Source organism: Panthera onca, chromosome D1, assembly GCF_046562875.1.
Source record: "Panthera onca isolate mPanOnc1 chromosome D1, mPanOnc1 haplotype 2, whole genome shotgun sequence".
NCBI classification, from domain to species: Eukaryota; Metazoa; Chordata; class Mammalia; order Carnivora; family Felidae; genus Panthera; species Panthera onca.
This window is the reverse complement of record NC_138348.1, coordinates 77,966,126-77,993,012: the sequence shown is the minus strand read 5'-3', so window position 1 is coordinate 77,993,012 and position 26,887 is coordinate 77,966,126. Positions and strand designations below refer to the sequence as shown.

At 39.9% G+C, this 26,887-nt stretch overlaps 1 long non-coding RNA gene across 1 annotated transcript in view; it reads right to left on the bottom strand.

Moving 5' to 3' along the window:
- Positions 1–567: 567 nt before the first annotated feature.
- Positions 568–26,887, bottom strand: part of LOC132661120 (uncharacterized) — a 53,398-nt gene continuing 27,078 nt past the window's right edge. Inside the window, exon 2 of the long non-coding RNA XR_009602067.2 lies at positions 568–1,118. This is a non-coding gene — a long non-coding RNA (uncharacterized LOC132661120). The remainder of the gene's footprint in view (positions 1,119–26,887) is intronic.

Sequence of the window (26,887 nt, the reverse complement as noted above, 5' to 3'; positions counted from 1 at the left end):
GTTTCACATATCTTCACAGTCAGGGACCCAGGCTGAAGGGGCAACTGCTATGTGTAACGAATGCATTCTCACGACAGAAAGGAAGTACAAGAGATATCAAATCACAGTTAAGGTCTTTGTTGAAAGTAGCGTGGTTACTTCTCACATTCCATTTACCAAGTCTAGCATAATGGAGTGGGGAAGTATTTTCTGCCCATTATGAGGAAGTAGAGTAAATCTTTTCAAATAATACAACCGACCATGTACTCTACTTGGAACTCACAGGAAGCAAACTGATAGGGGCTCCTGGGTGGCTCAGTAGGTTAAGCATCTGACTTTGGCTCAGGTCATGATCTCACAGTTTGTGGGTCCTGTGTCAAGCTCTGTGCTGACAGCTCAGAGCCTGGAGCCTGCTTCGGAGTCTGTGTCTCCCTCTCTCTCTGCCCCTTCCCACTCACACTCTATGTGTCTCTCTCAAAAATAAATAAGTATTTTTTAAAATTGAAAAAAAAAAGAAAGAAAACTTATAAAACCTCAGAGTTAGGGATATGTTAGACCAGCTCCATGAAATCAGCGCAATGATCAGGATATTTATAAGGTCAATTATTTATTTATCATTCTGGAAAAAAAAAAAGAAGAAAAAAGAAACCAATGAACTATTTGACTTTATGCTATAAAACCTCTCACAAAGATATGGTATGAAAGTGATCAATATGCGAAATCGCTTCTATGAAAGTGAAAACATGACAGAAGCATAAAGTTTCTTAATTGTGTGCTTTGTTTTATGAGAATAAAAACGTTGATAGTGAATTACATGTTATGGATATTTGCACAGGCAACCTGGATTTGCTGAATCCTTACAGTTTACATTTGATTCAGTCAAGGACTTTACATCACAACCAACAGAAGCGTTAGGGGTAAAAAATCTGCCCAGCATTGTGGGGTTCTTCTGATTATTCTTACACAATTCACAAACATTAAGTGCGATGTTTTCCATTTGAATGGCAGCCGTTGCCGGGCAAGGCTTCTGAGAGATAACAAAGTGAAGAGCGCCCTCTAGGGGTAAGTTGTAGGTTTTAACTTGTAAACTGAACCGTCCAAGAATTTCATTCTTCTCATTTTGCTTCTTGATCTGGACTCTGAAATTTAAAAAATAGAATCTTAGAAATATCAACAACACTCTGAAGTGCCTTCCCCCGTGTCTGAAACCTGTGTATTTTATATTGAGAAGTATCAAGCAAGTCAATACTCTTCATATAATAAAACATGTTATTTAGTCTGTTACTTTCTTATCCTTAAACTGTCACAAATATATGTTCAACTTTATTTTTAAGAAGAAATAAAAGTCTTCACCCTGGAGACGGAGCTTGAATAATCTGCAATGTAGATTTTGGTTTTATTGATTACAGGCCAGTGTAATCACTGGGAAGAAATATCTAACAAGTTTCTAACTCACGATAGTTCCAGAATGATTACACATTTTATTAATCAAGGTCACAGTCACCTCATTTTACTGGTGTCAATGAAAACCTGATGCGATGTGTTAATTAAGAATCACCATGGCAATGAAAATGGATATCTTAAATAGCGCGGTCATGGCTGCTATTTATGTGTGAGTTCCAAGTGCCCTCTGTCGGACAAACGCAGCTGCTGAGAAAGCCCTGTGTCCCACCTCTCCCCTAGAGTGCCTATTCAAGCTAAAGTTCCATTAAAAAGGTGTAGGCGCTCAACCCATGCAGAGATATAGGATCAGGCTTTATATTAAAATCGTGGAGGAAAAAAATTCATTGAAGCTCTATTGTATCTGAACGACTAGTTCTCAAATACCATTCCTTTTTTTTTTTAACGACCGAAATCTCATTTTAAATAGGATTGCCTCTTTGAGGAATTAGAAACGAGTCGAAAACAAGTCATGGACAACATTTGAAAACTCGAATTTTCTTTTCAGCACTTAGAGATATGTTTCTTCTTTCACCTAACTGACCTAGAATCCCATGTAGGTAAGTTTTTCATCCCCCAGGGCGATGAGGCCAGTTTGCTCAGCAGCCAGTTTGCTCAGCTGCGCTGTAAGTTACCAAAAAGGCAATGTGTCTACTGTGTAGTTGAAAATGCTATATTTGCAGTAACCAACTCAGAGTCTAGGATTGAGCAGAATAGTATAGTCTCGGAAGGCGAGGGTGCGATATTTTTTTGGCATCCAGGAAATACTAGGTGCCTTCGTACGGGCAGACGCTACCATTAATTCTCTTGATCAGACTTCCAGCTGTAAGACAGGGATTTTGCCCTTATGAAGCCTAGTCCACATTTCTTTTTAAAAAAATTTCCTCCTTCTCCGGTGGTCTCTCTAAGCCATTAAAGCCTTAAATGTATAACCTGGAGTTCTGGAAAATCAGTCTTTAAAAAAAAAAAAATGAAAGAACAAGATAATTTGCACTCCTGAACTCAAGAGCAAGGCGTCTTCTGTCTGCAAATGCCTTTCTCCTGAGAATTATGAGTTTTGCCAAACCATGAGGTGATAGCCTGGCTCTTAGTAAGCCCAAAGAAATACATTTACAAAAATAAAAATTAGGGCAAGCCTCTTTCATCCATGTTTAACCATTTCATTTAGCTGCTAACATTTTTTAGCTGCTAAAATATTAGTAAAATAACCCAAAATATGATGACTATTGCTTCTCTGCAATAAAAGTCATATGGACCGAATTGTTTTTCCTAAAAAAATGTATATTGAAGTCATAATGCCCCAGTGCTTCAGAATGGGACTGTATCTGGAGATAAGGTCTTTAACTAAGTTGAGGTCATTAGGGTGTCCCCAATCCAATCTGACTGGTATATTAACAAGAAGAGGAGATTAGGACATATACACACACAGAGGGAAGACCGTGTAAAGACGCACAGAGAGGACGGACGGCCATCTACAAGCCAAGGACAGAGGCCTCAGAAGAGATGTGCCCGGCAACACCTTGATCTCGGCCTTCGAGCCTCCAGAACTGTGAGAAAGTACATTTATTTTGCTTAAGCCATCCAGTCTGTGCTACTGTGTACGGCAGCCCTATCAAACTAATACAAAAAGTGAGGCTGGCATTATTTCTATGACTCCACAATATCAGAAAAGAGATTCTAGTGTTTCTTGTAGCTTTCCCCTCAATTTTTTTGCCTCACGGCTGATAGTCAGCTAATTCTGCTCCAGACAAGACAGCTACATCCAAGACAGGAAAAGAGGAGGAGACAATACTTTTCTTTTTACTAAAAAATAAAAGATGGGACTTCATTTTCTAATACAGACTCATTGCAAGTATCAGAAAACTGAGAGCTTCAAACAAGATTTATTAGCTCGAGAACTAGAAATCCAGGGGTAATGCCAACTTTAGCTATGGCTGGATTCACAGATGAAATGATATTATCTGGGGCGAGAGTCTCTCTATCTCTTAATTTCTCTTTCACCATGTCTTCTGCTCCTCGGGGCTATCCCTAGAAATTCCAGGATCTTTCCTCATGGCAACAGGTTGGCTGCCATAGGTGTAGCCTCGAGTTGTTTCAAGATCTAGTCCAGCAAGAAAGAGTTCCTGTCTCCCAACATCCCTGAGGAACATATGCTTCTTTCCTTGGCTCACCCTCCTGGCATAATTATATAAAATACGTCTTCATCCTCTTGTGTTAGCATGAGCACTAGGAAGTCAGTGCTCACTTAACAATGTTGATGATGCTCAACATTGTAAAGAGTAAAGGACTACTTTTCATCAAGCACTTACTATATGCTAGACGTGGTTCATTATCTCCTTGAATCATCACAGAACCTAAGGCAACAGGAATGATTATCCTACCTCAAAAAATACTATTGAATATTGATATATTTTTATATAACCAATCTTAAGTAAATAAAGTAACTTGGTACCAATAACTGAGATTTAAAAAAAAAAAAAAAACACAGAGCCAGAAATTTAATACATTTCTGGCTGGCTCTGGAATCTTCATCCTCCTAACCAGTTTGCTCCACTGGATTCTATATCGTTTCAAACAAAGCATGGACAGCTCTTGCTCGTCTCCATTTCAAGAACCTCTCCTGCCATGACTTCTGCCCACCTAGTTCTAGTAATTCCTGGCTACTAGAACTATACCTCTCCTCTATTCGGTTCATGAAAGGCTAATTCTTAACAAACAAACGCTTCATTCTTCCCAACCATTTTAATTTTAGGAAAGAAAGACTTCCCCTTATCCTGGTAAGGAGAATCATTTGAATTCATATAGTCACTCCATCCCTGCCCCTTCACAACCTCATCCATCTTTTGAAAATTTCTCTGATTTTTTTTTTAATTAGGAAGTTTCACTTTCCTTTAAGACTCAGTCCTTAAAATAGGCTGGTGATGCAAGACATTTGCAAATAAACAGACAGCACTTATACCAATAGATAAGGATCCGAATGAGGGCCCAATTTCACATTGCCTTCTTTGGACCAAAGATCTATTTTCAGTGTAGAGGTCAGATGTAGTCAATAGCACCTCTCTGCTTAAATCAGAAGCATGCTGGCATTATCAGCAGCAAGCAGAGTATGGTACTGAGAACAATTGCAAGGAAATTTGAAAGATATGGACCCTGGCTCTTTAGCGATCACAGATCAAGAGGCTGTATAATCATATTTGACAGGTGCTTTTCTCAAGGCCACATCAGCTATGAGGGGCACAACTTGGAAATAAGATGATGTTAAAATATAATGTAGCCTCATCTGAAGATTTGAGGGAATTCTGGTCACCATATGCACTCAGTTTCCGTCTTAAGAAGAGGTGCTTTTCCTCTGACATCTTGAATAATCTCGTCACCCCAACATTATACGCACCCCGCTGTATCATATGTTTCATTTATGGAAGTGTGTCCTCCACAAGATTGGTGCTCTATAAAAACAGTGTTTACATCTTATTCATTCTTCTGTGTGCAGTGTCTGGCTTACTGCCTGGTATACAGGGCTTGGTAAGTATTTGTGATTTGCAGGGGAAAATGCTTCACAGAGACTGTGGTCCACTGTCTTCTGTGAGCTCCTGTCCTTCAGCCACTGAGACGGCAGCAATAAACTCCGAGAGAATCTCCACTTCTGGTGACAAAGTTCCCTGTGCCACCAGTGCTGAAGCTCATGGATTCTCCAGGACAGATGGCAGAAGCTTCCAGCCAATCTCTCGTGGCTGGAATTTGATGCCAGGCTCCGAGATTCAATGGCTGACATGACTGACCCAGAAGAAGCTTTCTTAGGATTAAATTATCATTTGCTGCTTTGGGATTGTGTTTATTTTTTAATTGTTAATTAGTCTCACACCCTAGCCGTCCGCCAAATGAGAAAGGCGGCTCTGTCCTCCTTCTCTTAGCTTGTATTCTGGTTGATACATACCACATGAAGTCCTTTCCACAAACCCACTCCAGCTTGCAAATCTCTCTTCTCCTCCATTTGAGTAATTTGCCACCTCTCATCAGTTCCACTGGCAGAATTTGATTTGAGGCTCATACTTCACACTGAATGATTTACTAGAAACAAAGAGGCACAGACAGGATGCTGGTAATGTAAGAAAATGATCAATTGTGGCACGGCATCCTGAAGCCTGGGTGGTAGGAGCTATAGGAACGTATTAGAACGTATTAGTGTGTGTATGTGTTCTTGAGAATTCTGAATCCTGATCCTGAGATCCAGAAGACTACAGGATGATGGCACAGGCCTCATCTCTGATCTTCAACTTTTTCTAGAAACATGGCTATTAAAAATAAACCCCCCCCCAAAAAAACACAAGTCACGTGTATCAAGTTAGCATGTTATCAGAATAAACAGAGACAGAGTAAAGTCGTTAAGAGCCTAGACTTTGAAAGCAGACTGCACACATTGAAATTGTGCGTCAAACTGAGTAGCTCCATGACTTTGGACAAAGTAATTAGCCTCTCTGTACCTCACTTCCTCAAAATAGGTAACCATAAACTATCGTGCTTTGCGGGATAGGTTTGCATAAGGATGACAGATGAGTTAATATGCGGGAAGCACTTAGAATGTTGCCTGGCAAACAGTAAACATTCAACCAATGTTTGTAGTTGTTATTATAAAGAGTTGTGAAGCTCAATTTGGGCCCCACGACTGATGAGTCAGATTTCAATATATGTTCTGTACACTAAGGTATTGCGGTCCTATCTGGACCATGAGGGAAGCTTGTTCTCTTGAGAGTGAAGGATGGAATTCTCTCACTAGTAGGAGTAAAATTTCTCATTGTCTATCGTTATAAAAAAAAAAAAAAAGTCAGTTACAGAACTAGAAAAGAGAACACACAGGGTAGGTCTTGATCTAGTCAAATGAAAAAATTCTCGATGACAGTTGGAGACTGACCTGTGTGAAATATTCTGAAAGATATCTCACTGATAAGTTAGTCTCTAACATGAGAACAAATGCCGATAGTAATAACTGCAAGTAATAGCTAACATTTACCTTTCTAAATAGTATACATGTGTTTACTTGGATAATCCTCAGTTCACCTTCTGACATAAGAACTGGTAAGCAAGGAGCCTGGCCTGTGGCTGAAGAGCAAACACCCATGAATGGGGTCTGTGTCAGTCAGGGCAGACAAGGTTTTCCTGTGGTAACAAAAAGCCTTATAGACTTGACACCAAACTAGCTTATTTCTCACTCACAATCCTTGTCCCTTATGGATCAGCAAGCAACCCGCCTCCACACTGCCACTCAAGATTAGCCTAATTGCTCCTGCTGGTCAGCATGATACTTCTCTTGTGGAATCACACAGAATTGGGCCGCCAGAATGGTACTGACATGTCCATTTTGGGCGATCCTCACTCATGCTGGACAAAGTCCTTTGTTCTTAACCACCATCTGTCCCCTACCAACACTTGTGCTAAAACCGTGTTTGAGCCCTTATGTCAGCTCTCACCTGCCCATGTTTAATTTGCAAAACCGCCTCTAGTCTACAGCATCTGAGATTGACAGCAGGTATCCTTTATTCTGTGGACTTCCCGCTGCTGACACGCAGAACTGATGCCACCTCTCATGAAGGCTCAGCGTAACATGACAGAGAGTGGGAGGATGTGGGGATTGCCTGTCCTTCTGGAGCAAATGTTGACTTACATCACTTTTCTTTAACACCAATGGGCTCTGGAGTTGATGTCTTCTCTTGCCTCCAGTTGTTGTGGTGATGGCACATTCTTTCAGGTCTGTCTTAAGCATGCCAGATGAGCGACCAGACATTTGTTGTGTGAATGAGGCTGCTCTTCTCACTCTAACCACGGGCCTCTCACCTACCCTCCCTGCCCTTGTCAGCATGTGAAATTCAGGGATGTAAACAACATTGAAAGAGATCGCATTTTAGGAATGCAGAGATGACAGCCCTATGGAGTTTAAGAGAAGAGATGGCTAGAAGTTGTGTTATATTCCCTTACACTATAACCTTCTAAACAGTACACATAACATGACCAAAAATGAATGATTATTCACATTTTTTTTTTTCATGCATGGGGAAGATGACGTGTGAGCATCATCAAAAACAAAACAAAACAAAAGCCTGGTAACAACCTTTGAGGGAATCATTGGAAGCCAGGATTCAGGAATGGCAGAATGGGTAATGCAGTGTCAGGACTGATGATATAAGCAGCATTCAACGCCTGGAACTGGAGAAGTGCAGAGGCAAGGAATTCTATATTGTTTCAATACAAACAGCTTCCAAAGAGCCATGGCATTGTAAGTGATAACAGTGTTGCCATCCTTTTCTCCCAGTGCAAGATATTAAATTTGCCAGAAATGGTGCATTTGACAATAAAGGCGAAAACATAGTTCTGGAACTGAAAAATAGAGATGGTTCCTGGGCACTACAAAACAAATCTTTACCTGCAAATGATTGGACAATAATCAAATACCTCCGTACTTCTTCTATAACCATTATTCTAAACTTTCATTGATAAATACCTCCCACAGCCCTATGAATTTTGTAATATGCTTTTAGATCAAATTGTTTATATAGGTAGGGGCTTGCAAAGGAAATTTTGCCTGGGACCTCCCATATCCTGTTTTCCTTCACAAGCTATTGACCAGAACTAGTCTCATGGTTTATCCGACTGCCACGGGGGCTAAAACTTGAGTGCCCAAAAGGAGAGAAGAACCAAATATGACAGACACAGGTAATGCTTAATGCAGTCACCAACAAGCATGAGTCTGGAAGTTGTAAGACGGGCCACATTTCAGTACTTATAAGCTGCTCACTGGGTTGCCAATTCCCTTGTTTATCCCATAGCTGTTTCTAAATCCTTATCAGATATGAAAGCCTTGCCTTAGCTGTGCTGTCCTACAATCTATCATAGCACTCACAGCATAAATACTATATGAGTCAGAGTTCCCGGGATGCAGAAAGCAATCAGCAGAAACATCAGCTGTCGCCTTGGACAGAGTGGAGATGAGGATTCCAAAGATAGGCAACCAAGGAGACGAAGAAATAATGGAACTGATAGAAAAGAAACAGAGAAATTTCACTGTTTTCTTTAACTGACAGAAATTTCTAGAGAATCTCCTATAGACACTATAGGGAAGAGGAGTCTGGGGTTCTGAATATGGATTGTGACTGGGAGTCATTACATATTGGGGTATACCTGCATCAGAGTACCTGAAATTTGTCTTTGAACATCTGTCTCCTCTCCAGAGATCTGGTCTATGGTTCAAATCCTCAGAGCTGGATCCGACATTTCACCTATAGAAAGTCAATCCCACTGAAGTTACAGTAGGTACCATAAGTATAAAGTTGTCTTTTCTTTTTCTGTGAAATCTACCTTTTGGGAGATTTTTTAAAAATAAAAGATGGTCTCTGGGGCGCCTGGGTGGCTCAGTCGGTTGAGCTTCCGACTTCCGCTCAGGTCATGATCTCACGCTCTGTGCTGACAGCTCAGAGCCTGGAGTCTGCTTCAGATTCTGTGTCTCCCTCTCTCTCTGCCCCTCCCCCATTCGTGCTTTGTCTCTCTCTGTCTCAAAATAAAATAAAACATTTAAAAAAATAATAATAAATAAAATAAAAGATGGTCTTCAAACACTGGTCATTAGAAATGTTGACAGCTGGTGAACAAGATATTTTGGAGTGGGTGGACTTCTCAGTATTCCTCAAACCTCAACATGTGGACTTCCTCATCAGGATTGTACTGCTACATTCAGTTATCCCAAGATAAGTGCTAACTTGGGTATTGAGACTGCCACCCTAATACCGGGTCTGTTCTGCTTGGCCCCCTTGTATAAGGTGCTAACATAGACTCACTGATGCTTCAGAAACATAGAGGAACATGCCTCAATAGTCTTGATGGCTTAGAGAAATTCAGGCAACCACAGTAATTTAATGGTAAGTAACTTGGGTGGAAATGGGGTAGAGTGAGCGGTCAGTGGGTGGAAGGCACAATAGGGAACACCAAAGGAACTTATGTGCTGATGTTATGAAGCACAATTGCTAGGACAATTTTGTATCCCAAGAACTGGGATTAAAAAAGAAGAAGAAGTTTGAATATTCAGGAGGAAGTGATTCCAGTGTGTAAACGTATACTCATTGATTATATGCAATAGGAATCCAAGAATTACATGAAGGAGGGCACATTCATGAAATAAAGTTTTCAGTGCATGCAGCTTTAAAATTTGCTATTTAGTTCCTAGTTCAAGTCCTATAACCAGCTAGAATGCAAGTATCCCTCTGATATACAAAATCGATGAAGGAAAAAAATGTGTTTCATAGAAGTAAAATCAACACGTGAAATAAATTTTCAAAACTAACAGGTCAGTTGTGTCCAACAGAAGGAAATGGTCTCAAGACGAACACAGACACTGGAGGATGAGAGACAGTAATTGGAGGCAGCCGGCAAGTGTTTATTCATTTAATCTACAAATATTTATTATTCATCTATTATGCAGGCAGTATGCTAAGTGGGAAGTTCATAGAAAAAAACAGTATATAATCTTTCTCCCAAGGAGATTACTATCTGGAGTGGGTAAGAGACAACCAGGTAAAGTCTAACTAATAGTGCAGTGAGTATTATAACAGGGCAATCACAGAACACTACAAGGTTATATAAGAGGGGCATCACTATAGTCTTAGAGGTTTTTAAACAATCCCCAGGGGAAGTAATAACTGACCTGAAAAGGAAAGAAGCATGGGGAATAACCAGTTAAATATGGAGAAAATTGATCCAAACAAATGGAACAGCATGTGTAGAGGCCCAGAGAAAACCAAGTACCTAGAATGTTTGCAAAACAAATCTGTGTGGATAGGAGATTGTGAGGGGGGCCAAGGGATGCATCAGGTAAGTGGAGGGGTAAGCAGAGGTCAGATTATGAAGGGCATGATGAAGCCATACGTTGGACTCTACCACCTCTGCAGCAAAGAGGAAAGTCCCCCACTCCTCACCACCACCCAAAATCTCCATTCTCCCTCTCTCTGCTCCCTTCTATCACCCCACATCATTTGATAAAATTGTGTCTGCAAAAAGTAAATGACTTTGTAAATTTACGTTCTCATCTACCCAGCATCTCTCACCAAGTCTTCAAATACTATCTTATGGGCAATGTTGCTGCAGTAACTTCATCAGAATATCATTCTTACAGTAGAATGTCAAAGCTAATTTAAAGCAGAATAGTATTAAATGTCAATTTCTCCCAATAAAAACACTAGAAAAAAATCTGTGGACCAGTAGGGCAGAACACTACCTTAGGACAGAGTATTTATAGAGTTTAAGGTCATGGCTGTGTAGTTTTAAAGTGAGCCTTGCAAGTTGGAAACTGGTTGAGATTGAGCAGAATTTTTTTATTATTATTAAAATAACTTTGGATTGGTAGAGACAGAGAGGCAGAGGTCTTGAAGCAAGTCTCGATGAGCAAGCTATTTCATTGATTCTCTTTACTTTTCCTTCAATTGATTTTCTTTTCTTTCACGAGCAGGCATTTCTTGAAGCAAACAGCTAAGTTATGTTTGCCTGGTCCCAGCACTGATTAACATAAGGACAAAAAACAATGTCTACTCTCAGTGTTTTTCAACACGGACAAGGAATATTGCTGGTTTCAGTTCCCAATAGCCACATAATTTCTTTTGACCATGTTCCCATTTAACCAGTAAAATGCAGGCTAATAAATGGATAGAGGGAGCAGTTAGACAAGTTATCACGACCCCTGTCATTATTCTGTCATTATTGGCTAGCGTGTATAACTGAAAATTGAATAGAGGTAAAAGTTAAGAAAGGAAAATAAGGCAATAGCCCAAAACTATTATCTTTTTAGTAGCGTCCAATACATTACAAATACCCAGCTAGACACAGATTATGATGAGGAGTAAACAAGGAAAGATAAGTAGACATTATTATCATTCTTTGGGAGAATAAGTGAAATTTTTAAAGTAAAAAAATAATCACAAAACTCCACTTTCTATAAACACATTGTGTCTCTTCACCCAAACATCCTAAAATATAAGATCTTTCACGGCCTGGCGTCAGCCTCGTCACCCACAATACAGTACTCTCATAAACATGAAGTTTCCCCAAATACATCCCATTTTTTCCAACCTTTGAACACACTGTTCCTTCTGCCTGTAGTGTCTTACTCTTCCTCCTGCCTTTCTCCTCCCATCTGGATCATTTTCATTTATCTTTCAACAGTCACCTTCGGTATTATATATTTAAGAAAACTTCCATGACACCTCTGACGATGTTGAGTTAAAGGCCTCTCCTCTTCGTTTCTATAGCAACCTGTGAATCTCTCTCTCCCTTAGCAGATTCCACAGTGTTACAATTGCTATCAAACTTGTCTCTCTCCCATCTTTAATCCATGGGCTCCCAGGGCACCTGGGTAGATCAGTCGGTTGAGCGTCCGACTTTGGCTCAGGTCATGATCTCACAGCTTGAGTTCCAGCCCCGCGTCGGGCTCTGTGCTGACAGCTCAGAGCCTGGAGCCTGCTTTGGATTCTGTGTCTCCCTCTCTCTCTGCCCCTAACCCACTCACATTCTGTCTCTGTCTCTCTCAAAAATAAATAAACATTAAAAATTTTTTTTTTAATCCGTGGGCTCCCAAAGCCAAGAACTTTGCTTTGCTCACCAGTGCTTTGCAATATGACCAATACTTACTTTTACTAATTTCTATTGATTATAGTTGGAGAGTTTAAACCTCCTACATGAAAGGATGTTGACTAGAAAGATTTTAGGTGAATCTCCACATTGTAGTTATATGTTTTACATGTGTGTGTTTTATACTTTGAAAACTTTTCAAAATTATTTCTAGAAAAGTTTTTATGGAATTTTTGAATTGTCATAAACCAAACAGAAAAGTATTGATTCTTTAGAAAACTAAGTTCACTCCTTATGCATATCATGACTTAGACTGTAGGGCTCTTTGTCAACCCAGAGAAGTCAATTCTAATTAGGGCAAATTCAGATATTCTGGCTACCCAAGCAAGGGAAATAACAATATCCAATTAGGAGGATAAATCTCTCAAGCTGCAGGAAATATTATCAATGCTAAATGCTCAATACACTGATGGTAAAAATAAAGACCACACATTGAGAACACAACCTAGACCCAGACCTTGGGTAAAGGACAATCGCTTGATAGGACTGCCCAAAAGAGCTTGTATGAATCTCTCAACGATATGTTAGAGAATTTAGTCCATTAGATATAGCTAAAAAATCACTTTCAGTTCTATTAACTACATGTGAAACATGAATATAAATAACTTTTTTAAATATCTTTGAAAGATAGCATGCACCTGTAATTATAAAACAATCCACATTTTAATGTGGTCGTATCAGGTTTTGCCTTTAAAAGCTCTGTAAGTTCTAGTGGGGATGAGCACTTACCAGACAAAGACGATTCATCAGCCCTCATCTTCCCTGGCCCCTCTCAGATCTGGGCACTGGTGCCCTTCACCTGTAGCCTCAGTTTTGTCTGGTCCATCAAGAAGACATGAACAAAGAAAGAAGTATATCAAATACTTCTGCCCTCCCCCACCATCTGCAATCTGGAGTGAGTCTGAGTATGGGAGAGTCGGGCTCTCTTTTCACTACTGGGTCTTCCTTCCACTTTAGATCCCAAGCATCGGTCCAATTTTCTGCAGGAACAAGGGCTCTTTCTGGAATTCCAGCTCATTTGCCAGAATCTGTATAATACACAGGCCTTGAGAACACCCTGTCTCCAAGATTTGGAACTGCCCAGTGTTATCCCAGATGCTGACTACATACTGAAGATTCACCTAAATTTCAGTCTGTGAAACACCATTGAATATTATCTTCATCGCTTTGGGTTGCTATAACAGAATGCCACAGAGTGGTTCCCTTAAACAACAGAAAATTATTGCTCACAGTTCTGGAGGCTGGGAAGTTCCAGATCAAGTTACCGTCCTGTTTGGTTACTGGTGGGGACCTTCTTCCTAACTTGCTGATGGCTACATTTTCGATGTATCCTCACATGGCAGAGAGTGAGTGAGAGCAGACTCTGGGGTTTCCTCTCACAAGGACACTAATCCCATCAGGTCAGAGTCCCACCCTTATGACTTCATTCAACCTTATTTACCCTCTTATAGGCCCTGTCTCCAAATACAGTCACATTGAGGATTAAGAATTCAAATATGAATTTTGAGGGACATAATTCAACCTATAATAAATATAAAGACTAATATCTAAATCAAGCCTAAGTTCTCCATGTATATTCAACAACAACAAGTCAATATTTGTTAAACACATACTTTCACCAAATTATATCTTATTTTTAGGATAATATTATTTTTTTTATTAAAAAAATTTTTTTAACATTTTATTTTATTTTTGAGATAGAGAGAGACAGAGTATGAACAGGGGAGGGGCAGAGAGAGAGGGAGACACAGAATCTGAAATGGGCTCCAGGCTCTGAGCTGTCAGCACAGAGCCCGACATGGGGCTCGAACTCACGGACTATGAGATCATGACCTGAGCCGAAGTCGGACGCTTAACCGACTGAGCCACCCAGGAGCCCCTCGGATAATATTATTAAGTCTGGTATTACTTCTCCCTACTTTGCAGCAGAGGAAGTTGAAGGTTTGAGGTATAAAACACCCTAACCAAGGCCACATAGCTACAAGATGACAGAGTTAGAACTCAAATCCATATCTGTAGGAATTCAAAGCCCAAACGAGATCTGTCCACTATGCCCTCATAGGTCAAAACTATAATTCAGATCAACCCTCAGTCCCAGCCTCTTCCCTCTCCTCAGAAATTGTTAAAGTTTGCCTCACAGACACACCTGAGTTTTGACAATTATAGAGCTGACAGTGAGTGAATCAAAATGTATTTCTTTAGCACCTATAATCAGACACTGGGTGAAACACTAGATTACTACTTACGTATCTACACGTGCCTGAAAAGATGAATGTAAATCCAATAGGTTCAGATGGAACTCTGGATACCGTAATCACATCTCGCAGCATTCTGTCTCTTTGATTCATGCTGTTCTTATTTACAGTTCCACATTGCTTTTTGTGTTGTATCAGCTTTCAAACTGCCAACACGGCCATCTTTCTCTTTGTCTTCCCCCGCACAACATCCGTTCATTCTTTAATCAGCAAATACTGTTGTGTCCCTACTATGCATTGGGTGCTATTCCAAGCACTTAGGATACATCAGAGAACCAGTATCCCTGCCCCTGGGGGGCTTTTATCCTGTCACAGGGAAACAGGAACCAGAAGCTGTGTTAAACATATGGTGTAACAAAATTACAATATGCAGTACAGAAAAAGAAAAGGCAGCACAAGTTAAGGGAAAGGAGGAGTAGGAGAGGAGAATGTCAAGGTGAATGTCTTTGAGGAGGGGCATCTGAACAAAGAGATAAGGAGATGACACACATCTGAGGGAAGAGCATTCCAGGCAAGAAAGAACACGTGCAAAAAGCAGGCCCGGCCTGTTGGAGAACCAGCTCACAGAGAGAGCCACTTGGCAGGAGCAAGTGTGAGCAGGAAGAAAGTCAGAGAGCTGGAAGGGGGCAGCTATAATGAAGGGCCTATAGGCCATTATAAGGGGTTTTGTTTTTACACTAAGAAACATGAGACATCATTGCAGGATTCTGAGCATAGGAGTGATCATGACCAGACTCACATTTTTAAGGTATCATCTTAGCTTCCAGATAAAGGACAGACAGGAGGTGGTGGGGGGAGCAAGGATAAAAGCAGGGAGGCCATCAGGAGACTATTGTAATAGTCCAGGTAAGAGATGTTTGACGGCTTGGACCAAAGGGGATGGGTGTGATGATGGGGAGAAGTGGTTAGATTCTGGATGTATGTTGAAAGTAAAAGAAATGTCATGTACTGACCAGATCTGTCAGTTCTTGAGCCAAAGGGCAAGAAATGTATCCACTGGCTTAGCCCTCAATGCACGAGGTGGAGGGGCTTGAAATAACACCTGACATAGTAAGACCTGATTACCTGCCAGTCACCCTAACAAGCACATCTCGTAAGATAGGAAATCAAAGCACAGAAACAGTGAATGACTCTAGTTAGTGAGTAGACGAGCTGGTACTTGAGCCCAGAACAGCTGGAACTAGAACCCGTCATACAAAACCACTCTTCATTGCAGGTTGAGGCACACTTTCTAGACTTGAGATCTGGTGACTCAGGAACAAACAGCTGGAGCCAACGCACCCAGGGTGAATCAGGGTAACCTCTAAAGTACAGCAATCTCGAACTCACCACAGAGTCCGAAAACCCATGAAAAACGCCGTAACAACGAATGAACTTGATTCTGGAATGAATGAGTCTCTGGGCACAAGGTGATTCCACGCTGGGATGACAGCTAACTAGAAATATGGCAATTTTACACACCTCCCTGTGTCCTTAAACAGAGTACGGTACATGATTGAACACTTTCTTAATGATTGGAGACAACATTATGAACATTCATGAGGGCACTGGAGTCCAAGAAGCAGAGTCGCTTAGGCCATTTGGCTGTGGGGGAGGTTTGGGTATGATTCTTTTTTAAAAGAGTATATTGAAGTTTGAAATGAGGAGAAGAGATTAAGTGGCTGGCAGAACACAGGGAGTGTTTTTGCAGCTCAGCCTCAGGAGACATAAAGGGAATTGATTCGGGAGTACAACTGGGCCTTTGGGACTGCATTTCTGCCTCTGAGCAGGAGAGCACAGAGATAACAGAGACGGGGCTGACAGAGGTGCTGCTATCCTGTGACTGGCATTTTCCTGGGAAGAGACAAGCCATGTGTGAGGCTAAAAAAACACGAGTGAGACCCTCCCCTCATCCAAGCCAGGGGTGCGCTGATAGATTTCCAAGCTTTCCTTTCATAAGCCCCCGAAGCGCACCAAGCATGCAGTGCTGACTATAGGGATCGTCTTGATGGAGGGAGGGCAGTAAGTGTCTCACATTGATGGGAAAGGTACTGGAGTGAAGCCTACACAGATAGTGTCATTACTTTCTTGGAATTTGAACTACAGGGGTTTAACTCCCTCTTAAATGGCTATCAAATCTTCCAACTAACCTCTCATTTTGGATTAGGAGTCATATTTTTTAAATGGATTTTTTAAAAATCGAATCATGGGACACTCCACGGCTGTAAATTCAGGCAGAATTCTGAGACAGTTCTCAAGATCCAGTCCAACCCCTGCCTCCAGGGCATACAAACTTTCTCCCAGTTATTTAACAGACACTAACCTAGGTGCTGCTGTGAAGGATTATGTGAGATAAAATAAAGGCACCAAATCTTAAGACAGGGGAAATTATCTTCAGTGGGCCTGACCTAATCAGGTGAGCCCCTAAAAGAGACGGGTGTCCTGGTGAAAGAGATTCAATGCGTGGGGTGGAGTGTGGAGGAAGGTTTGACACAAGAGATTCTTTGTTGCTCACTTTGGAGATGGAGGGGAGCAAGTGTCAAGGAATGTGAGTGACATCTAGGAGCTGAGAGCCGTCCCCAGCTGACAGCCAATAAAGAAAGGGGACCTCAGTCCTACCGCCACAGGGAACTGAAATCTTCCAATAACCTGCATTCTTCCCCAGAGCCTCCAGAAAGTAACCCAGCCTGGCCAATGCCCTGATTTCCACCTTTGAGACACAGAACAGAGAACACAGCCATGCCATCCATGCTCAGACGTCTGACCTACACAACCATGTGTGAACTAAAACTGGGTGTTGCTTCAAGCTGCAGAGTTTATGGTAATTTGTTATATAGTGAAAGAAAACTAGCACAATGGCTAAAAGTACATTTTGGAAATAAACCACTAACAGAAATGTCTTTGTAAATAAGATGTGATTAATTCTTTGAAAGAATTCTTCCTACACCTGGATACTTACCTCCATTTTTATCAAATATCAGAATTTGTATTTTGTATTTGAGGGTTTCTTAAGGCAAGCTGTGTCTTTCTACTAAAGTATGTTTTGTTACTAAGGGACAATCATAAGAGCTAAGTTTCACTATGAAGTTGAGTCAAAACCAACTAGCCGAGAAATATTTCTAAAAATGATTTTAATAAATATGCTATAATTGACTTGATATGTAACCATATGTAAATGAATGTTTACCTTTGAATAGTTTATAATTGATTCCTCTTATTTAAATATATTTTCCTTTCTAATGAAGTTCATACTGTTTAAACTTTAAAAATTAAGTATTAAATCATTTTATCAATAATCGTTGATGCATTTACAATCCATTCATACATTTACCCAGAAATGAAATATATTTTTTTAATATTTATTTATTTTTGGGAGACAGAGAGACAGAGCATGAGCATGGAAGGAGTGGAGAGAGAGGAAGACAAAGAATTGAAAACAGACTCCGGGCTCTGAGCTGTCAGCACAGAGCCTGACGCAGGACTGAACTCACAAGCCGTGAAATCATGACCTGAGCCGAAGTCAGAGGCTTAACTGACCGAGCCACCCAGGCGCCCCTTGAAATGAAGTATTTTTAAAAGGCTCTTCAGAACTCAAAGGAAAAAGGGTATATAAAAATATAACATCATGGTTCATAAAGGTAAAAGAAATTAGAATGCCTAATTAGAAAATGTTAGTCAGAATCAAGGGCTTTTACAAATTACATTTTGAGGAGGACGAGTTAAGAAAGTAGAGGAATAAGGGGACCCTAAGCTTGTCTTGACCCTTAAACACAGCTAGATTGTTCTCAAATCATTCTCAACACCGAAGAAATCAATTGGAGGTCTGAGAGAACAAAAACTCCAAGTCTACAAGTAGAAAAGTGACCACCTTCTGGAAGATAGGAGGTGCAGAGAGTTGACTTGGGGGACATAGAGCTATCTGAGGCTACCACAGATCATTAGAAGCAACAGAATACAAAATCTGAGCTTTTAGAAGTCCACTACCAGGGGGGATGTGCCTGACTCTAAAGTGCTCAGGTGGTGAAGCGGGGTGGAGTCCTAGGAGTGACAGCTGATCTAAGGATTCCCTGGGTCACAAGAATGGGTGGGGCCAACGTGCTGCACTGCTCAAAAGCATAGGAGTGGGGGCTCCAGCCAAGGGCACCGAGCTGGGATGCTGCCTTTCTGCTATGTTTTGCCATAAACTCTGAACTGCTGCATGGTTGTGCAACCACTTTCCTTGTATCAGCTGGCAAATGGCAGAAGCACAGCAAAACCCTCTCCCAGAGGCACAGAGTGAGTTCACCCTGAGGGAGTCCCTAAAATTTGGAGATTTGAAACACTCTTGGGCCTCTGATATTAAAATCTTGGACACAGGCAGGGTGAACGCAGGGTTTTGACTGAAATCAGTGACACTAGAGGGGTGATTGATTCTATTCTGTGAGGGTTCTCTGAAGAGTCCACAGGTGGGAACTTTCAGCTCTGGGGCTAGCAAGCAGGGTGCAGCCATATTCATCCTGCTCATCAGCCCGGAAAGCCTTCAGGGAGCAAAAGAGCGCCACCTAGTGGAGGCTGGAGCCCGTTACACCAAGCCCACCCCACTGTGCCCTGGAGGAGCATTTCCTCTAGGGCAAGTCAGCCTGAGAATCAGAGCAACAGGTCTTCCCCCAGAAGACCTGCGCAAACAACTGGCTTGCAACAAGTCTACTGATCATAGAGTGCTGCAAAGCTTCAGCTCTAAGGGAAATAGGATCTAACTTCCTTTTTACTTTTATTTTTTATTTAATTATTTTTTTCTCTTATTTCTTCAATTTCTTTTTTACTTTTATTATTTTTTTAATTTTTAATTTTATTTTTCTTTGTATTTTTAAATGTTTTCCTGTATTTTCATTTCATTTTCTTTTATTAATTTTTTTTATATTTTTATTTTTGGATCTATATTCTTTTAGCAAGCACACCAAAACACATCCAGGATCTAGTTTTTTGGGGGGTATTTTGGCTTTTTCTTTGTTTGTTTGTTTTTTGTTCTTTCTTTCTTCTCTTCTTTTCTGGACAAAATGATGAGATGGAGGAATTTACCCCAAAAGAAAGACCAGGAAGTAGATCTCACAGCCAGGGACTTCATCAATGCAGATATAAGTAAGATATCTGAACTAGAATTTAGAACGAGTATGAGGATACTAGCTGGACTTGAACGATGTATAGAAAACACTAGAGAATTCCTTTCTGCAGAGATAAAAGAATAAAACCAAGTCGAGTTGAAATTAAAAATCCTATAACTGAGAAGCAAACCCAAATGCAGGCCATAAAAAGAGGATGGACAAATCAGAGGTGTGAATTAGTGATACAGAATATAAAATTCTGGAAAATAATGAAGCTGAAAAGAAGAGGGAAAGAAAGGTAAAGGATCACAAGCAACTTATTAATCTTCATATCATAGGAGTCCCAGAAGATGAAGAGAGAGAAAAAGGGGCTGATGGTTTATTTAAACCTGCATTAAATAAATGCATCCTGCATTAAAAAATTATAGCAGGAAAATTCTCTAAGGAAGGACATAGACATCAAAATCCAAGAAGCACAGAGAACTCTCATTAAATTCAACAAAAGTCTACCATCACCAAGGCATATTACATTCAAATTCACAAAATACACAGACAAAGAAAGAATCATGAAAGCAGCAAGAGAAAACAAAGTCCTTAACCTACAAGGGAAGACAGATCAGGTTCACAGCTGATCTGTCCCCAGAAACATGGCAGGCCAGAAAGGAGTGGCAGTATATATTCAACATGCTTAATGGGAAAAATATGCAGTAAATAATTCTGGCAAGTAAATAATTCTGACAAGGCTGTCATTCAGAATTGAAAGAGAGATAAAATTTCCCAAACAAACAAAAACTAAAGGAGTTTGTGATCACTAAACCACCTTTGCAATAAACTTTAAAGAGAAGTCCTTGCGTGAAAAACAAAACAAAACAAAAAGACGAAAAGCAACAAAGACTAGAAAGAACCAAAGAACACCCCACACACAATGTCACTAAAGTCATCTCTCTCAACAATCAATCTGAATATAAGTAGACCAAATGCTCCAATCAAAAGACACAATATCAGAATGCATTAAAAAAAAACAAGATCCATCTATATGCTGCTCACAAGAGACTCATTTTAGACCTAAAGACACCTGAAGATTGAAACTGAGAAGATAGAGAATCATCTATCTTGCTAATGGACATCCAAAGAAAGCCAGAGTAGCCATACTTATATCAGACAAACTAGATTTTAACCCAAAGACTGTAACAAGAGATGAAGAAGGGCATTATATTATAATTAAGGGGTCTATCCATCAAGAAGATCTAACAATTGTAAATATTTATGCCTCCAACTTGAAAGAATCCAAATATATAAATCAATGAATTACAACCAAAGAAAGTTATTGATAATAATACAATAATAGTAGGGACTTCAACACCCACTTACAGCAGGGGACAGATCATCTAAGCATAAAGTCAACAGGAAACAATGGCTCTGAATGGCAGACTGGATTGGATGGACTTAACAGATACATTCAGAACATTTCATGCTAAAGGAGAAGAATACACATTCTTCTTGAATGCACATGGAACGTTCTCCAGAACAGATCCCATACTGAGTCATAAATGAGTCCTCAACAAGTACAAAAAGATCAAGATCATACCATGCATATTTTTGGATCAAAATGCCATGAAACTTGAAGTCAACCACGAGACAAAAAAAAATTGGAAAGCCCTCAAATACATGGAGGTTAAAGAACATCCTACTAAAAAATGAATGGGTTAACCAGGATATTAAAGATGAAATTTAAAAATACATGGAAGCAAATGAAAATGAAAACACAATAGTCCAAAACTTTGGGATGCAGCAAAGACAGTCCTAAGAGGGAAGTATATTGCAAAACAAGCCTATCTCAAGAAGCAAGAAAGGTCTGAAGTACTCAACCTAACTTTACACCTAAAGGAGGTAGAAAAGGATGAGTAAAGGGCAAGTAAAGCCCAAAGCCAGCAGAAGAATGGAAATAAGAAGGGGAATAATAAAGATTAGAGAGGCACCTGAGTGGTTTAGTCGATTGGGCATCTGACTTCGGCTCAGGTCATGATCTTGCAGTCTGTGAGTTCAAGCCCTACGTTGGGCTCTGTGTTGACAGCTTAGAGTCTGGAGCCTGCTTTAGATTCTGTGTCTCCCTCTCTCTCTCTGCCCCTCCCCCTGCTTACTCTCTGTCTTTCTCTCTTACTCAAAAATAAATAAAATTAACATTAACATTAAAAATTTTTTAAGAAATAATAAAGATTAGAGCAGAAATAAGCAATATAAAAACAAACAAAACAACAAACAAAGTAGAACAGATCAATGAAACTAAGAGCTGATTCTTTGAAAGAATTAGTAAAATTGATAAACCTTAGCCAGACTTATCAAAAAGAAAAAAGAAAGGACCCAAGTAGATAAGATCATCAATGAAAGAGGAGAGATCACAACCAACACCACAGTGATATTTGTATTTCATAAGAGAATACTATGAAAAATTAATGCCAATAAACTGGGCAATCTGGAAGAAATGGATAAACTCCTAAAAACACATAAACTACTAAAACTGAAACAGGAAGAAATAGAAATTGTGACAAGACCTATTACTAGCCAAGAAATTGAATCAGTAATCAAAAATCTTCCAACAAACAAAAGTCCTGGCCAGATGGCTTCCCAGGGGAATTCTATCAGACATTTAAAGAAAACTTAATATATATTCTTCTGAAACTGCTCCAAAAAATAGAAGTGGAAGGAAAACTTCCAAGCTCATTCTATGAAGTCAGCATTACCTTGATTACAAAACCAGACAAAGATCCCACTGAAAAGGATAAATATAGGCCAATATCCCTGATGAACATGGATGCAAAAATTCTCAATAAATTACTAGCAAATTGAGAGGCTCCTGGGTGGCTCAGTTGGTTAAGTGTCCAACTCTTGAGTTCAACTCAGGCTATGATCTTACAGTTCATGAAATTGACCCCTACATCAGGCTCTGTGCTGATAGTGTGGAGCCTGCTTGAGATTCTCTCTCTCCCTCTCTCTCTGTTCTTCCACCATTCACATGTGTGCACTCTTTCTCTCTCTCTCTCTCTCCCAAAATAAATAAATAAAAATTGAAAAAAATACCAGCAATTTTAGCTCAACAGTACATAAAAAGAATTATTCACCATGATCAAATGGGATTTATTCCTGGGTTGCAGGGTTGGCTCAATATTGCAAATCAATCAATATGATACACCACGTTAATAAAAGAAAGGATAATAGGGCTCTTGGGTGGCTCAGGTGGTTAAGCATCTGACTCTTGATTTTGGCTCAGGTCGTGATCTTAGAGTTCGTGAGATTGAACCCTGTGTCAGACTCTGTGCTGTTAGACGGAACATATCTCAACATCATAAAGGTCATATATGAAAGACCCACGGCTAATATCATCCTCAATGTGGAAAAACTGAGAGCATTTCCCCTATGGTCAGGAACAAGACAAAGATGTCCACTCTCACCATTACTATTTAACATAGTACTGGAAATCTTAACCTCAGCAAGACAACAAGAAGAAATAAAAGGCATCCAAATTGGCAAGAAATAAGTCAAATTTTCAGTATTTGCAGACAACATGATACACTATGTAGACAGCCAGAAGCCTCCACCAAAAAAATTGCTAGAACTAATACATGAATTCACCAAAGTCTTAGTATATAAAATCAATGTGCAGAAATCTGTTGCATTTATAAAGGCCAATAAGAAAGTAGCAGAAAAAGAAATCAAGGAATTGATCCCATTTACAATTGCACCAAAAACAACAAGATATTTAGGAATAAATCTAACTAAAGAGGTAAAAGATCTATACTCTGAAAACTTTAGAAAGCTTATGAAGGAAATTGAAGATACAAACAAATGGAAAAACATTCCATGCTCATGGATTGGAAAAGCAAACATTGTTAAAATGTCTATACAACCCAAAACAATCTACACATTTAACGCAATCCGTCTCAAAATACCACCAGAATTTTTTGCACACCTACAACAAACAATTCTAAAATTTTTATGGAACCACAAAAGACCCCGAATAGCGAAAGCAGTTCTGAAAAAGAAAAACAAAACTGGAAGCATCATGATTCCAGATTTCAAGCTATATTACAAAGAAAGCTATAGTCATCAAGACAGTACGTTGCTGGCACAAAAACAGATACATAGAACAATGGAACAGAATAGAAAACCCAGAAATGAACCCACAACTATATGGTCAACTAATCTTCAACAAAGCATGAAAGAACATCCAAAGGAAAAAGGTCAGTCCGTTCAACAAATGGTACTGGGAAAATTGGACGGCAACATGCAGAAAAATGAAACTAGACCACTTTCTTACACCATACACAAAAATAAATTCAAAATGGTTGAAAGACCTAAATGTAAGATTGGAATCCATTAAAATCCTACAGGATAAAAAACAGGTGGCAACCTCTTTGACCTCTGCCATATCAAGCTTACCAGACACATTGCCGGAGGCAAGGGAATAAAAAGCAAAATGAACTATTGGGACTTCATCGATATAAAAAGCTTCTGCACAGAGAAGGAAACAGTCAACCAAACTAAAAGGCAACCAATGGATTGAGAAAAGATATTTGCAAATGATGTACCCAAAAAGGGTTAGTATCAAAACTCTATAAAGAACTTATCAAACTCAACACCCAAAACAAATAACCCAGTTAAGAAATGGACAGAAGACAGGAATAGACACTTTTCCAAAGAAAAGCCATCCAGATGACTAACAGACATATAAAAAGATGCTCAACATCACTCATTAGGGAAATAGAAATCAAAACCACAATGAGATTCCACCTCAACACAGGAAACAACAGGTATAGGTGAAGATGTAGAGAAAGAGGAACCTTCTTGCACCGTTGGTGGAATTCGAACTGGTTCCTCAAAAAACTAAAAATAGAACTACCCTACAATCCAGAAATTCCACTATTTACACAAAGGATAGAATAGTACAGATTCAAAGGAGTGCATGCACCCCAATGTTGATAGCAGCATTATCAACAGCCAAATTATGGATAAAGCCCAAATGTCCTTTGACTGATGAATGGATAAAAAAGATAGTGTGTGTGTGTGTGTGTGTGTGTGTGTGTGTGTGTGTGTGTGTAGGATGTTAGTCATCAAAAAGAAAAGAATGAAATCTTGCCATTTGCAACAACATAGATGGAGCTAGAATATATTATTCTAAGTAAAATAAGTCAATCAGAGAAAAACAAATACCATATCACCCATATTTGGAATTTCAGAAATATAACAGATGAACATATAGGAAGGGAGTAAAAAACAGAGAGAGGGAAACAAACCACAAGAGACCCTTTAGGATAGAGAACAAACTGAGGGTAGATGGAGGGAGGTGGGTGGGGGATGGGCTAGATGGGTGACAGGTATTAAAGAGGGCACTTGTGATGAGCATCAAGTATTGTATGTAAATTATGAATCACTGTATTGCCCTCACATCAATATTGCACTGTATGTTAATTAACTAAAATTTAAATAAAAATAAAAAAATAAAGTCACCAGAAAAAAGGAAAAAAAATTAAAAACCTTTCAAATATATAATTTTAGTTTTTAGCACGAATAGCAAAAACAATGTAGATATACTGAAAATGCTATTTAATAATCTCCAACTTTTCAATTAATTTTTTTCTGATAGTGATTTTTAAATGGTGCAAGGGAAAAATCCTCCTTTTTCATTTTTAATAAAAAATATAAATGCATTTGCTGAATGCAGTCTACACATTTCCCCCTCCTGTCTACTGTTTTAAAGTCAGGGACAAAAATAAAAGTATTCAACTGAGGCCTTAGAGCTTGGGGAGTAGCCTGTTTTGTGCTGCTAAGAGATAGAAATTTCAAAGGTAGAGTCCAGATTCTAGGATCATGATTCAACAAGATTTCTGACATTTGTTATAAGCTAATGAGGCTCTCAGTATCTTACCCCCCAGCAAACTGAAAGCATGCTAAAGGACTCTAACTGCCAGGAAAAATCCAAACCCAGCCAAGAAGGTCTTGTGATTATTTGACTTCTAAATCAAGTCCCAGTCGCCTCTAAACTTGCCAACAAAGTGTTTGGCTAAAGCAGTGATGCCCTGGTGTAATTAGGCAGGATTCTTGCCTGCAAAGAATAGAATATTGCTTAAGCAATAAAAGGTTTTTATTTATTTAGGTCACTCAGGTAATACTGGCTTGAGGCACAGCTAGATGAAGTGCACAAATACTGTCCCTCAGACTTTTCCCATGCGCCAGGCATGGAGGTCCCCAAGCACCCCAAACCTCATAACCTACTAGCCTAACAGCTCCAGCTGTGTAAGAAGATCTTCCCTAAAACCTCTTGAGAGGAGTTCTGAGGAGTCTGACAGCCCTGGTTTTTAGCATCATGTGCCCATCTCTACAGGTGGAAGAAAGACTAAGATGTGCAATTATACCCAAATATATCTCCCTGGGATTTGCTTCCTTGAGATCTCAGGTTCTGTGATCCGAATGTCACCAGCTAGAGCCCAAGACCTGGCCTTTAATGCCCACCTGCTTATAGCCACTAGCTTTGTCTTACACACCCTTTGAGCTAAACCTGACTCACACCTGCACAGATGGACCATGGAGTGACGTCTGGAATGACCCACAATCTCCTTACCTCAATATAAAACTGAAATCTCCACCCAAGGAGGAGCCTCAGCCTCATTTATATAACATACAATGTGTGCACAGGCATGCTTCCTTAAGGTGCATGCGTGACATTATGCCCGCCTCTACATAGGGTGACAAGGCTTCTCCATCTAAATATTCTTCCTAAACCTAAACAAAAGGAAGCCATTCACCCTCTCTCGGGAGTCATAGCTTTGGAAGCAATTCTCCACGATCAATTTATTTGCTTCAAATAAAAGTTTTCTCAGTGCGACAGCTCATCCTGGTGCAGTTTCTGACTCATCAAGGAGTGAACTCACTTTGGTCCAGTTACAAGAAGGGGACCCTATGCTGGGCAACAAAACATAGAGGTCTTTATACCTCCAAAAGAAGAATGCTTTCATCTGTGCCACTCTCAGGAGCTGCCAGGGATGCCGACAGACCAGGGAGATAGTCCTGGCAGTCAGAACCTGAAAAGAAATCAGTCTGTCCATGGAAGAAATCGGCCCACTAACAAAGCAGGGGAATCCTTATATACCTATCCACCAGATGTAGTGCCTCTCACCAAAACGCAACTTCATTGCAACTTCAGTTCTAAAACACAAAGGAATTTTTTTTATTGTAGTTAAAGTTGAATAAGGACAAATTCCAGTGTCACGTGTAAAGATTTAAAAAACTAGATTTACTGGGAAAACATACAAATCAGAGATTAGAACTAAAAGCCATACAGTCTGCATTCTCTGGTCATCACAAAGAGAGGTCTGCAGAAATCAGCTCCACAGGGGCACCTGGATGGCTCAGCCAGTTACAGGTCCAATTCTTGATTTTGGTTCAGGTCATTGTTATGCCCAGAATTCCTGATCCCCAAAGACCACCAGTGAGCCG